Source organism: Anomaloglossus baeobatrachus, chromosome 6, assembly GCF_048569485.1.
Source record: "Anomaloglossus baeobatrachus isolate aAnoBae1 chromosome 6, aAnoBae1.hap1, whole genome shotgun sequence".
Classification (NCBI taxonomy): Eukaryota; Metazoa; Chordata; class Amphibia; order Anura; family Aromobatidae; genus Anomaloglossus; species Anomaloglossus baeobatrachus.
The window spans coordinates 388,481,960-388,496,172 of NC_134358.1; the positions used below are offsets into that span (position 1 = coordinate 388,481,960).

Here is a 14,213-nt window from a genome sequence, read left to right on the forward strand (position 1 = left end):
TCGCATACACTCACACACACCCGATCGCATACACTCACGCACACACACATTGACGATATTGCACATACGCGCTCACACTCACAACATCCGGAGATACCACATGCTTCTGGCCATCTGATCCTCCGGCAGGTCCTGGAAGTTCACTGCACAGTATCGCCGCCGAGAAGCAAGTGATATCCCAGGATGTTGTGAGTGTGTGGATGCGATGTGGTGTGTGTGAGAGTGAGTGTGATCTGATGTGTGTGTGTGTGCGTGCATGTGTGTATGTTTCGCCGCTGCAGGACCTTGATGCGCTGGTAACTATGCTAGCATGGTTACCAGCGTATCCCGTCCCCCGCTCACACGGGAGCCCACACCAGCATACGGCGGCAACCCCAGCAATGCGAGGGTATGTGTCGGCTGGGTTGGCGGCGTACGCTGATGTGGGCTCCCGGGGGTACAGTACTCACCTGGGAGTCGTGGCTCCGTGTCGGTCGGTTCGGGGAATGCGTGCGGGGGGCGGGGCCGGAGCGAGCGTGCATTGCGTGAGGGGGGCGGGGCGTGGGCGAGTTGCCTGGGCGAGTGGCCAATCCGTGTGGGGGGGCGCGGGGCCATGGCGAGCCCAGCGGCCAATCAGCTTTGTGTCACCGTAAGGACACAATTTTAGAGCAAGACAGACAGACAGACAGAATTAGGCAATTAGATAGATAGATATATACACACAAGATAAATACACACACAAGATAAATATGTAATCTACTGTATATTACATAGTGTATTACATATTTACAATTTATTACAGTTTTTTGTGTTCTAAAGTTGTATCCAATAAATATATTTTATGTTCTATCCAAATATATTGATTATTCTATCATAAAAATTATTAAATGTCTGATGTTCACATCCACATGTTCATGTACTACAATACATTTTTCACCTAACTATAAGCAATATATGTAGGAGTCGGTGCAAGAGAAATTGAGGAGTCGCAGTCAAAGGTTTGGCTTATCGACTCCACAGCCCTGGTTGCCATCTCACTCCCTGGAGGAGGTTTATCAGAACAAAGACCCCTCTACCATTTGGCAATGGATGTACACTGGTGTGTAGTAGTTTGCAGCATGGAATATCCAGTGCCTAGTGGTGATGCAGATGACCCAAAATGTGCTCCTACCACGGTAGTTTTCAATGCTTAGGATGGGTGAGTGTTTTCTTTTTGAGAATCTATACTGATTGGCTGTTAATGTTTTCAGGCCAGAAAGGTGGTAGCGAAAACCAAAGTTTGTGTGTGCTTTTTTTTTCAGAGAAAATTTGCCCACAACTTATAATGAAAATCTTTGTCGCTCTTGCATTGAAAAAACAGTGGTGGAAGAATCCGTGGGATACGGAGGTGGACCTTTTGAACCTAAAATAATGTGGGTTCGAACGTCCCCTGGGGTCCACTGTGCAGAGTGAACTGCTGCTGGCAGCAAGATGTAAGCAGAGACTACAACTCCAGGAGTCTACCTGTTAGCTATGTTAAAGGTCACACAGCAAACAGGAGACACAGCGGCAACCAACAGCACAGAGGCTATTGAAAAACAAAAGAAAATAAACTCTCAGCTCGTGCACAGACTGAAACACAAGCTGCCTGGGAGACCAGCATGTTAAGCTCACTGTGATGGGATACAAGCACTGCTATAGCGTGGAGATAGGACAGCTGCAGTGCTGGTTGTGGAAACACTGACCCTTACAATGGTGCAGCACCAACTTGTCTGGTATGCCCCTAGGTACCGCACAGCTTACTGAGGGCCCCACATACCAGACGTGGCCTGACCACCAGCGCCTGAAGCTGACCACAGCACAAGACAAAGGGGATGCAACCCCAAGCAACCATGTGCAAAGTTTCCAAAAGACGACTTTACACCAGTGGGCGTGCCTAATGGCCTTTTAAAGCCCAGGCTTCCTCCAAGCACCAAACAGCAATGGCGCCGCCATCAGCCAATGCCAGAGCGCCATGTCATTAGTGACGTCACCCGTGCCCAATCCGGTGCCACCACGTCATCAGTGACGTCACGCACATGCTCAGTAGTGCAAATCCCACACTTATACCCTAAGACAGCACTTACTGCCCGCACTTGCTCAGTAGAGCTGATTTGGGACTTAGTTCTTGCGTTCCAGAATACGAAGGAGACATTACGGAGAGAGGCTAGGCGCCTAGAACGACGTTGAGCAGGAGAACCAGTGGCCGACCCCGAATGGGAGACCAGACTGTCGACAGGCGTCCAAGGCACCACAGTCTATCGACACATAACACCGTGCTTCAGGAAAATTTAAATCCTTAATCAAAGATGAAGTAAAAAACATTGTTAAAACAAGAAATCTGTCATATCAAAGGCCCTTTCTCCTCTTTGGGTTGGTATCATTTACCATCAAGTGTTAGTTCAGAGGAAGAGATGGAAGAACCAGGGGAGTTGATTGATACTGTTTACTCAGAATTATCCTCCTCTGATGGAGAATATGGCCAGCCATGTGTCTTACCACATCAAAGTGACAGGGCGGATACGCCCTTACTTACGTAGCGCTCACTAATATACAAATTAGGCACACTGAATACAGTTTTATGGTAAAACAATAATGTTACAATTTATTGAGATTGCATCAGGATAATGTTTAATTACGGAATGGCAGAAACAATGTTACCCTGTTCTATTAATTCAATTAATGTAAATCATACAATCAATGTAAATCATAGTTAATATAGAGAAATAAACATCAATACATTACCAGGTATTGTAGCATCACTTCTCCACTGGAGGGACCTCAGTCAACGAGAAGGAACAATACTCTGGTCTTAACATCACAGAAGAAGTGCGTCCACTATACTTTCTGGAACGTCCCTAACTCGTTGAGCAAAATCCCTCCCTTTCTCTTAGCATAAAACGTCAAGGTTGTCATAGTTGTTTTTCTCTGATGTTCCCTAATTGTTACTTTTTCACTAATTACAGCAAAATACCTCAAGGCTGTTTGCCACTTATTATGGCATAACAACTTCAAGGTTTTCCAGTATGTTGCTTTTCACATAGCGCATTATATGGTGATCATGGGATTCAGCTAAGGTTTTAGCACATGCACAGCATGACTTCATAATCACCTATTCTGAAGACTGGATACCTATCTTAGCCCAGTCACTCACCCACCCATACTCCTCCCATTTGTATCACACCATGCTTCCCACTGGAAGAGACAGGGAGATTGCTTAAAGTGATTAGATCCACTATGGGGATGGAAATTCCTAAAGAGTTGGGATGGGCGAACCCGAACTGTATAGTTCGGGGTCAATACCGAACACATGGTGTTCATGCACACGACCCTGAACACTAGCTTTCTGGGATGTTCGTGTTACAGTTCGAGTCCAGGGGCTGTTTAAAGAAAGAAAAGAAAAAAAACACGTTATGAAAAAAACATTATGATCATACTTACAGGTCCCGCGACGCGTCCTGCAGACTCTGTCTCCCAGCGCTTCTGCTTCCGTGTCCGTCCAATCATTGAATCATTGCTGGTACCCCCCCTCACATCTCCCTCCCCCGGTAAGCACCTCTGGCTAAAAGGACCTGTCGTGACCGTGACGTCATACCCATGTAACCAGTCACATATGAATGTTGTATTACCTCATTGGCTATAGACTGGTCACACGAGTATGACATCATCAAAGGTCCTGGTGCGCCGTGATGTGAGTGTCATCGCATCACGGCGCACAATCTCCCAACGGCAGCTGCATGTATTTCCACAGCTGAGGCCCTTCTGTCGGGAGAGTGGGGTGATGCAATGCGAGGTGCAAGTGCAATCATCCCCTCACTGTCAGCCTCTGCGTCATCGCTCTGTCCAGAGCGATGTAGCAGACCTGACATTTCTCTCTGTGCTTTTCACTATGTATAGTCACTGTCTGTGCTCATTGATGAAGCAGAGTTGACATTGCGCTTTGCTTCTCACTGTGTATAGACTGTCTGTGCACATTGATGATTACGTCGGACTAAGAATTTTATTATAATAAAGATGAAGTCTTTTTTTTTTTTTTTTTTTTTTAACAGTTTCCTAGAAATTCATGGTGGCCATGTCTAATTTGGTTTGACGCAATGAATTTCAGGCTTAGTACCATCGGAGAATACAAAGCTGGTATTAACCCCTTAATTACCCAGCGATGCAACGCCATCCCGGCCGCTAGACGAGCCGGGTATAGGACCTGGAAATGGCGCTAAGAAACAATGCGCCATTTCCAGAGGCAGCTGCTGAGAGTCCCTGCATCCAGCTGCCTGGCTTTACCTGACTGGCGAATACAGGGAAGCCCATATTTTTTTCATTTGAATAAATAATTTAAAAAAAATATGCGTGGGCTCCTGCTGCATTTTCTATTGCTAGCTAAGGGTAATCCAAGCAGCTATTGGCTGTTAACCTCCACTGCTTGGTGTTCCCTTCATTGGCAATGGAAAATCCAGAGAAGCCTTTTTTTGCCAAAAAAAACTAAAAAAAAGACGTGGGCTTCGCCATATTTTTGTATGCTAGCCAGGTACAGCAGGCAGGTACGGGCTGCCCCCAACCCCCAGCTGCCTATTTGTACCCAGCTGGGAGCCAAAAATATAGGGAAGCCCTTTTTTAATTATTTCATAAATTTCATGAAATAATTAAAAAAATAAAGACAAAAAAAAACGACATGGGCTTCGCCCAATTTTTGTGTCCAGCCAGGTACAACTAGGCGGCTGGGGACTGGAATCCGAAGCACAGGTTGGCCCAAGCTTTTTGCTCCGAATTGCAGTCCGCAGCCGCCCCAGAAAATGGCGCTTTCATAGAAGCGCCATCTTCAGGAGCTGTGTCCAACTCCTCCAACGGCCCTGGTGACGGGTGGCACACTGGGTAATAAGGGGTTAATACTAGCTATGTTTTACTAGCTAGTATTAAGCCATAGATTCTTAATGTCAGGCCGACTTGGACCCGGCCATTAAAAATCTACAATAAAGGGTTAAAAAAAAGACACCCACACAGAGAAAAAATACTTTATTAGAAATAAATACACAGACACACTTAGAGACTCCATGTTTATTACTCCCTCTCGCCCCTCCACGATCCTGGTCTTCCTGTCTATTTTTTTTTTTTTTCTCTTTCTCCTTCAACCCATGCAGCTTTGCTATATCAGGCAGCACTGGATGGGGGAAGAACGCTGCTACTCCCCGTGCAGTGTAATCACTCAATGAGTGAGCATAAGCTGCGGGTTGGTAAGTGGTGACGTCACCGCTGCCACCGTTGCCATAGTAACCTGACTGGGGGTTACTATAGCAACGGTGATCTCCGATCACCTGATTCCAGGCGCCGCTATTCATTACCGGTTGTGGCAGCCAATCCCTGCATGTGGGCTGACTCTGTAAAGAGCGCCGTCATGAAGGGACGGGGAGCCGACCATGTGCCCGAGCATCTTGCCAGTACACTGCGCTCGCCGAGTATATTGCGTATTGAGATGCTTGGGCGAGCACCGCGTATTGGCGAGATGCACTGACAGGACCTAGCATGACGACATAGCCATATGACCAGTCTGTAGCCAATGAGATAATGCAACATTCACACGTGACTGGTCACATGCTATGACGTTATGGAATGTCCTTTTGTTACCGGGCGGCACAGCGATGATCGGACTCTGAAGGAGAAGCGGTGGGAGACAGAGTCTGCAGGACGCGTTGCAGGACCTGTAAGTATAATCATAATGTTTATTATTAACTGTATTCTTTATTTTACAGCCCCCCCGCCCCATCACATAACTGTAAAGTCCAAGTTCGGTGTTCGGTGTTCGGACGCAAGTTCGCGTTATTTCAGAACCGGAACGCGAACTTTACACAACGTTTGGGCGAGGCTGCCGAACACCGAATAACGGTGGGTTCGCCCATTACTACTGACCCCAGAGTTCTCATGGAATTCCGGGTAATGGTCCGGGTCCTGCAACTTGGGTAATTAAAAATGAAGAAAAAAGGGAAAAGCAGGCATGCTATACTTAGTCTCTCACATGACTGTACAATGCTTCCTGGCTGCTCCTACTACTTTCAGGGCCACACATTAAACTCATACATATGAACTGCTTCCCTTGCCCACCAGCAGTCCCAGCGTCTCTGGTTGTAGTCAAACAGCGCCCCACCCTGTGTGACAGCATGTCTGACTGCTTGCAATCAGAGGCGCTGTGTGTGCATCTCTATCGGTGTAACAATAAATTACATTGGCACAGGTTTCTCCATATTATGATACCTAGCACAGAGAATGCATGCATATGGCTACAGGCTGCAGCTCCCTGCCTGTGCTTATCTTGGCTGAGTATCAAGGGACTGCATGCGGCTTTTTAAAAGTATTTAATAAATAATTTTAAAAATCAACATGAGTGCGTCTTACCACCCCCCAATTTTGATACCCAGCCACGAGTGTCGACATCTGGGGGCTGGTAGTTGTAGGTTATTTGCCCCTCCCCCATCCATGCGACAATCCCAGAACTTTACCCGACTCATCCCGATTGCCCTGGTGGGGTGGCAATCGGGGTGATGAGGGTTTAATGACAGCACACTGCTGCCCCTAGGCCCTAGATTACTAATTGGGGGGGGCGGTGAAGGCCAACCCGTTACTAATAAGTGAAAACAAATAAACACAAGCACCCCAAAAATCCTTTATTTGAAATAAAATGCAAAAAAAAAAAAAAATCGCACCCTCTTGCACCCCTTTATTAATAAAATATTACCGCCCGCTGTGAAAATGAGCGTTGATGTTGCTCAGGTTATTTACAGTCACCGATCGAGTTTCCGATGGTACTTCACCAGTGATCTCAGGTGACCTCATTGAACTGAGTGACCTCACCTGTGTTTGATATCTGAGATCACAGGCGGAGGACCTTGGGAACCTACAGCTCTGACCGCAAATAACTTGAATGACGTCACCGCTCATCACAGCGACTCATTCTCTGCCTGAAGCTCACAGCGAGCCATCATGATCTATGCCCGCGCGCTGTCACTTGAGATGTAGCAGAGCTGGAATCATCGTGGAACCTCGTCATTAACTGCTGATATTACCCCGATTGCTACAGCACCAGGGCAGTTAGGTGATCTGAGTAAAGTTCTGGGACTGTAGCATCTAATGGATGTGACACTCCTGAGTGGCTGAAGGCTGCTATTATTTTTTTTTTTTTTTTTTTGGTCATGGCTGAGTATCAAAATTGGGGGGACACTGCATACTTTTTTTTTTATTATTTATTTAAATAATTAAAAAAGCCATATGCGGTTCCTCTTATTTTGTTGCACAGCCAAAATAAATGCACAGCTGAGGGCAGCCTGTTGCCGTATGTTTTATCTGTGCTGGGTGTTAGAATATGTGGGGGACCCTACGCCAATTTTTTTAAATTTATTTTTACATCAATAGAAACGCACACAGCACCTCTGGTTGTAGTCAGACACCTTGTCACATAGGCTGGGGGCGTTGTCTGACTGAAACCAATCAGAGATGCGGGGACTGCCGGTGGGTGGGGGAAGCAGTGCATACGTATGAAGTTAACCCCTTCAGCCCCAAGCCTATTTTGACCCTAAAGACCAGGACATTTTTTGCAATTTTGACCAGTGTCACTTTATGAGGTTATAACTCTAGAACGCTTCAACGGATCCCGGTGATTCGGAGATTGTTTTCTCGTGTCATATTGGGCTTCATGTTAGTGGAAAATTTAGGTCGATATTTTTTGCGTTTCTTTGTGAAAAAAAACGAAAATTTCGCGAAAATTTAGAAATTTTGTAATTTTCAAACTTTTTTAATTTTTATGCTCTAAAACCAACGAGACATATGACACAAAATAATTAATAAATAACATTTCCCACATGTCTACTTTACATCAGAACAATTTGGGGAAAAAAAATAAATTAAGGAAGTTATAGGGGTTCAAAATTTATGAGCAATTTCTCATTTTTACAACAAAATTTACAAAGCCACATTTTTTAGGGACCACATCACATTTGAAGCGATTTTGAGAGGTCTACATGAAAGAAAACACCCAAAAGGGACACCATTCCAAAAACGGCACCCCTCAGGATACTCAAAACCACATTCAAGAAGGTTATTAACCCTTCAGGTGCTTCACAGTAACTAAAGCAATGTGGAAGGAAAAAATGAACATTTTACTTTTTGCAACAAAAATGTTAATTTAGCATCAAATATTGCATATTCACAGGGGTAGCAGGATTAAATGAACCCGCAAAATTTGTTGGGCAATTTCTTCTGAGCACGCAGATACCTCATATGTGGCGAAAAACCACTGTTTGGGCACATGGCAGGACTCTGAAGGGAAGGAGCGTCATTTGACTTTTTGAACAGAAAATTAGCTAGAACCGTTAGCCGCACCATGTTGCGTTTGGAGAGCCCCTGAGGTGCTGAAACAGTGGAGCTCCCCCACATGTGACCCCATTTTGGAAACTAGACACCTCATGGCATTTGTCTAGATGTTTATTGAGCACTTTGAACCTCTGGGGGCTTCACAAAAGTTAATAGAGTTGAGCCGTGCAAATAAAAAATTTTTTTTTTTTTACCACAAAATTGTTACTTCAACCAGGTAGCTTTTTTTTTTTCACAAGGGTATCAGGAAAAATTGTACCATAAAATGTATTGTGCAATTTCTCCTGAGTACACAGACATCTCATATGTGGTGGAAATCAAATGTTTGGGCGCACAGCAGGGCTCAGAATGCAAGGAGCGTCATTTGACGTTTCAAACGCAAAATTGTCTGGGATAATTAGCGTATTCCATGTTGTGTTTGGAGACTCCCTGCGGTGCCGAAACAGTGGAGCTCCCCCACATGTGACCCCATTTTGGAAACTAGACCCCCATGGCATAGAAAAAAAAATAGGGCGCACGTACAAATGTTCTGCAAAAAAGGGGGGGGGGGACTAGGTGGGATGGGAAAAAAGAAGTCCTGTCCAAAGTCGAGTACGACTGCAGGATGATTGCTGATCAGGTACCTAATTGTACATGTTTTGTTTTTGTTTTTTTTATTTGGGGTGCACAAAAAAAAAGCAAAAACTAGAGCAACAATTAGGTACCTGATTAGCCAATCACGTAGCTGATCAGCACTTGGCGGCAAGCAGGTGGGGGAGGAGTGGGGGAGAGGGAGTGGGAGATGCGATTGGGGATAGTTAGAAAAGCGCCACGAACAATACTTACAAGATGGATCAGAACAGCGGCAGATTGGGGGGCGGCAGATGGGGGGGCAGCGGCATATAAAAGGGAGCATCTGTGAATGTGAGATGGCGGCTGGGATAGGGTGGGGGCGGATGGGAGAGGGCGCAGTGGATGCAGGAGCGGCAGAGGATGGGGGGGAAAGGGGGGATGGCAGGGAAGGGGAGTGGGAGGTGAGCTTGGGGATAGTTACCCTACAGGAGGGATCTAGGCAGCAGGATCACAGGAGATGAAGGAGGCAGCAGATCGGGGAGGGTGAGAGGTGGGAGAGGGAGCGCAGCGCAGATCACGGGGGAGACAGGTGAGCAGAGCACAGATCACGGGGGTGACAGGGGAGGGAGCACAGATCACGGGGGTGACAGGGGAGGGAGCTCAGATCACGCCGGTGACAGGTGAGGGAGCGCAGATCACAGGGGTGACAGGGGAGGGAGCGCAGATCACGGGGGTGACAGGGGAGGGAGCTCAGATCACGGGGGTGACAGGGGAGGGAGCACAGATCACGGGGGTGACAGGGGAGGGAGCACAGATCACGGCGGTGACGGGGGAGGGAGCACAGATCACGGCGGTGACGGGGGAGGGAGCACAGATCACGGCGGTGACGGGGGAGGGAGCACAGATCACGGCGGTGACGGGGGAGGGAGCACAGATCACGGCGGTGACGGGGGAGGGAGCACAGATCACGGCGGTGACGGGAGGGGGTGGGTAGCCGACCACGGGGGTGAGAGGTGGGGGGAGCGTGCAGCACATCACGTAGGGGAGGGGGCGAGCAGCACATCACCGATCACGAGGGGGAGGGGCCGGGCAGCAGATCGGTGTGAGCGGTGGCACTATGGCAGATGGAGGAGGTCAGGGAGCGCGCAGCACATCACGGAGGTGAGGGTGCGGGCACCGATCACGAGGGGGAGGGGCCGGGCAGCAGATCGGGGGGAGCGGTGGCACTGTGGCAGATGGAGGGCGGCGGCGGATCGGGAGGTGTGGGGGTGAGGGTGCGGGCAGCAGATACGAGGGGTTGGTGTGCGGGCAGGAGATCGGGGAGACAGGTGGCAGATCGCGGAGGGCAGCGGCGGAACGGGACGCTTTTCGCCGGTTTCATACAGTGCAATGGCGGCGCGGCAACTTCCTGGTCCCATGCTCCGGTCACATAACAGCATGGGACCGGAACTTGTCGCCCTGCCATTGCACTGTGTACACTCACTGTGCTGGCGTGCTGCAGGGAAGTGAAGCTGATGGGAGCGGTCACCGGCAACAGGTCCACTGTGATTGGAGAGATGGGTCACAAGGCCGATCTCTCCAATCAGAGCTACTGGAGCTGGGGGAGGGTGATCCAGTGAAGGTCACCCAGCTCCAGCCAATGGCCAGTGCTATAGCTGCACTGGCCAGGGCTGGATTTCAATGTTTCAGTCACTTTAAATGGCTGGAACATTACAGTGGCTGTGATTGGTTGAGCGGCGTTCGTCAGCCAATCACAGCCTCCGTAGGTCCGGGGAGGAGGCACCACCCCTCCTGAGGTCAGGAACAGGTCCCCCCCTCTCCGAATCTGCGGTTTATGTTAACCGATTGCAGTCACCGGAGGCTCCGGTGTCGCGATTCCGCCATGACGGAAAGATCCGTCCTTGGTCGTAAAGGCCCAGGGCACCATGACGGATCTTTCCGTCCATGGTCGTGAAGAGGTTAATGAGCGGCGCTGGAAATAGTGTGAACGGCCTGGAAGTAGTTTTAGCCTTGTGGAGTCTGGTAAGTATAAATTGCTTGCTCTAATCCTCCCCCAACCCTCGTACCACCATTTTTAAGCACCTGATTTGGGACCCCACAGACTTACAGGTGTTGGACAAAATAATTGAAAAACCTAACGTTTTGGCATCATAATCTTAGAACATGTTATAAACATGCAAACCGTGACATATGTTAATGTTTTGTAGTTGATTATTTGTGTTATGTGATATGTGTATGTAAATTAACTGTTTGTTTTGCAGAATTGTAAGAACATTGATGCATTGATGAGAACCTGATACCAATGGCAGACCTCTCGGATTTTCAAAGAGGCCAAATTGTTGGTGCTCATATGGCAGGCGCTAGTGTAACAGAAAGTGCCCGAATGCTTGGCGTGTCAAGAGGTACTGTCTCCAAAGTAATGACTGGTTTTGAAAAAGAAGGAAAAATGTCCACAGCAAAGCACAGGTTCAGCCGAAAGTCGAAGTTGACTGGGAGAGACTGTCGGACTCTAAAGCAAATTGTGAGTGAGTGTCATAAGACCACGGCTACGAAAATCACTGCTGAGCTCAATGAACACCTACAGAACCCAGTTTCCATGAAAACTGTTCGTCAGAACTGCACAAATCTGGATGCCACGGAAGAGCTGCAATTAGAAAACCGCTGCTCTCAATGACAAATGTGTCCAAGCGTTTAGAGTGGTGTAGAAACCTCCAAAATTGGTCTCTTGAGCAGGGGAAACGTGATATTCTCAGACGAATCATGGTTTACCCTTTTTTCGACCTCCTGCCGAATGTACGTTTGGAGATAGCCGAAAGAAGCATTCCATCCAGACTGCCTTATCCCAACTGTAAAACATGGCGGAGGTTCTGTGATGATCTGGGGTGCTATTTCGTGGAGATCCGCCGGGCCAATGATATCCCTTCATGGAAGAATTAACAGCTGAGATTATTTAGGCATTTTGATCGACCAAGTGCATCCCATGGTTCAAGCACTGTTCCCGGAGGGGAGCGCCATCTTTCAGGATGATAATGCACCAATTCATCGAGCTAGAATCATTAAAGCATGGCACGAGGAACATTCTAATGAAGTTGAGCATCTCATCTGGTCCCCATAATCCCCAGACCTCAACATTATTGAGCATTTATGGTCGATTTTAGAGATTCAAGTTAGACGTCGATTTCCGCCACCATCGTCGCTCAAAGAACTGGAGGGTGTTTTAACTGCAGAATGGGCTAAAATTCCATTGGAAACAATTCACACCTTGTATGAATCCGTACATCAGAGAATTGAGGCTGTAATCGCCGCAAAAGGTGAATCTACAGCATATTAAACTAACTTTTGTTGATGTTCCCAGGTGTTTCCATTATTTTGTCCAACCCCTGTATATGTGGACCGGTGTCCGGCCATATATCCGGGATTAGTTCTGGGCCCTAACCGGCTTTTACTAACCCGGTTGGATTTGCCGGTAGGTAGGTGTTGCTAGCTATCTACCATTAAGGCCTAAAACACACTTTCGCATAAAAAACGTACGTGTCTCACGTTCTGTTTTTCTGGTTCATGTTCTGTATTTTAGAGACGTTTCTCCGGTGCATATGGCATCCGTGTGATGGCGTATGCGAGCCGTGTGTGTGTGTGTTCGTGTGGAATGTCCGTATTGACATAAAATACGTCCGTGTGCTGTCCGTTTTTAAAGGTCCGCATTGTTACCCAATTAACGCTGTTAATCATTCATCATGAGATCCTGGTGTTGTTGTTGTTTTGCCTTCAATTGACCTGATAGATTGGAAACAAATGTTTCAGATTTTTTGATGAAAAACTGACACGGACGATGCGTGTAGCACACGGACATACTCCGTGTGCAGTCCGTGCAGGCACGGATCCATAGACTTTAGCGGGTCCGTGCCTGCGTGCTGCCGGCCAAAAACGGACATGTCGTCCGTGTAGAAAACCGCACACACGTACTTACCACACGGACACACGTTCCGTGTGATTTTACGCGTGTGTGCCATCCTTCATAGAGTAACATTGGTCTCCGTGTCTCCGGTACGTGCAAAAACGTACCAAACGCATACCGGAGGCACGGATGTGTGTTGCAGGCCTAAGAAAGTGGCAGGTTTCCTGGCAGATGATTCAGTGGACAAAGTGAGATTTGCCACTTATGTCTGTGCTCTTTTCAGCTCAGCTCGCAGTGCCGTCTGGCTCAAGAATTTTTTGAATAAAATTACAAAAATATGTAAAAAATAAAAAAAAGTACACCTATTTGGTATTGCGGCATCCGTAACAACCAGATCTATAAAACTTTCACACTAGTTAACCCCTTCATTGAACACTGTAAAAAGTAGATAAAAAAATGTAGCAAAAAATGTCTTTTCATCATACAGCTGACAAAATAAGTGGAAGAAAAAGCAATCAAAAAGTCTTATATAAATAATGTTACTGCTGAACATGTCTATATTTTTTTTTCCTGCAAAAAACAAACACAAAAAAAATTGAAGAATTGCCGGTTCTTCATGATTTTCCCTTTTAAAAAAAAAGCAGAATAGAAAGCGATCAAAAAATAGTGATTGAAAATGGGATAAATAAAAACTCCAACTCATCCTGCAAAAAAAAAAACCAAGCCCTCACATGACTGTCAGCAGAAAAGCAAAAAAAAACTAGCCTTCAAAATTCAAGGATACAAAAACCTTAATTTTGTAAAACAAAAAGGGTTTTTTGGTGTGGTGATAGCCATACAATGTACTGGGCATGACAAGGAATTATTTTTAATTCTGTAACATTGCGTTTGACTCCATGGGTGTTTTCCAGATACTAAATCGTCATTACACCCATAGGGTGAATTCCCAATGGGGTATAATTTCCAAAATGTGGTCACTTGAGGGGATTGCTTTTCTCCTGGCACTTAGGGGCTCTAAAATTGGAGTCTGCAAATTATTCTTGGAAAATCTGTCCTCCAAAAATCAAATGTCACTCGTTCAAACAGTACTTGAAGAGAAGAATTTTTTTTTTCTTTTTTAACCCATTACCCTCGTAAAAATTGTAAATCTGTGAATAAAACATTTGTGATTTAAAAATGTAATTATTTTTTTCCTCCCTGTCCAATATTATAACATTTTGTGACACACCTGTAGTGTCAATATGCTCATTGCACACCAAGATACATTCAATGAGGGGTGCAGTTTATAAAATGTGGTAGTTTGTGCTGTTCTGGCACATCAGGGGTTCTGCCCATGTTGCATGGCACCCGCAAACCATTGCAACTAAATCTGAGCTCAAATATAGCGCTCCTTCCCTTTGCCTGTACTGTACCT

General features: G+C 46.6%; 1 protein-coding gene across 1 annotated transcript in view; it reads left to right on the top strand.

The window, feature by feature from the left end:
• AVL9 (AVL9 cell migration associated) overlaps window positions 1–14,213 on the top strand; it is a 128,365-nt gene that overhangs the window by 33,173 nt on the left and 80,979 nt on the right. The gene's annotated exons all lie outside the window — the stretch shown is intronic.